This window comes from Diceros bicornis, chromosome 3 (assembly GCF_020826845.1).
Source record: "Diceros bicornis minor isolate mBicDic1 chromosome 3, mDicBic1.mat.cur, whole genome shotgun sequence".
Lineage (NCBI taxonomy): Eukaryota > Metazoa > Chordata > Mammalia > Perissodactyla > Rhinocerotidae > Diceros > Diceros bicornis.
In genome coordinates this window covers 56,892,714-56,893,755 of record NC_080742.1, presented here as the reverse complement: position 1 = coordinate 56,893,755, position 1,042 = coordinate 56,892,714, and the positions used below count along the sequence as shown (strand labels likewise).

The 1,042-nt window shown below is 43.8% G+C and overlaps 1 non-coding gene across 1 annotated transcript; it reads left to right on the top strand.

Annotated features, from left to right (window-relative positions):
- Positions 1–235: 235 nt before the first annotated feature.
- Positions 236–342, top strand: LOC131400706 (U6 spliceosomal RNA). Its single transcript, XR_009217417.1, has one exon. It is a non-coding gene; the product is annotated as a U6 spliceosomal RNA (small nuclear RNA).
- Positions 343–1,042: the final 700 nt, after the last annotated feature.

The following is a 1,042-nucleotide window of genomic DNA, read 5'->3' as shown; positions in this document are numbered from 1 at the left end:
ACTGCATGGCACATAGGGGCTTTAAATGGCTGTCAAGTGACTGCTCCCTGACACCCCAGGACTAGGGGTTGGGGGCATGCTAGGCATACTCAATGCCAAGACTCAGAAGGAAAGCCTGTCATGCTATCATACTACTAGCCCCTTAAGGGAGATACTAAGCTTCCATCCAATACCCAGCTCTAAATTAGGACATTTTAAGAGCGAAGCCACCAGGATAATTTAAAAATCCCATATAGTGCTCACTTTGGCAGCACACACACTAAAATTGGAACGATACAGAAAACATTAGCATGGCCCCTACGCAAGGATGACACACAAATTTGTGAAGCATTCCATATGTAAAAAAAATAATCCCACATAACCTACAATTTACTATCATTAGCAGCATCGGGAATTAAAACTGAAAAACTAGCATAAAAATAACATTCCACTGAATTGAAAGGCTTTGGGTTCAGTCAACTTGTAAGCTGGGGTCTATAGACATATCTATTAGCCAGTTAGAATGCTGCCATTTTTCACTGCCCACAAACAGTGTTAGTTTTGGAGGGCAGAACAGGCACTGAGTAGGAAACCCCAAACAAATGAAGTCCTAAAAGCAAATCATAAGACATCAAAACTAGACACAGGATAGATACCAACCTCTATATCTGCTGGGTATTTCTTAAACTTGACAGCATCTGCCTTGAATGTCTGTGTTTACTTGTTGATTTGTAAGCTACCTTGGTTTCCAATCTCTCACAGGTACCTGAGGGAAGAAGGGATTCATACACTCAATAATTCAACTTGCTTGAAAAACAAATCAAAAACACATCTTTCGAGAAAATGACCTATTTTTTTTTTTGGTGAGGAAGATCAGCCCCGAGCTAACATCTGCCAATCCTCCTCTTTTTGCTGAGGAAGACTGGCCCTGGGCTAACATCCACACCCATCTTCCTCCACTTTATATGCGACGCCGCCACAGCATGGCTTACCAAGCAGTGCCTTGGTGCGTGCCCAGGATCCGAACCGGCGAACCCCAGGCCGCCACAGCGGCAGAGCACAC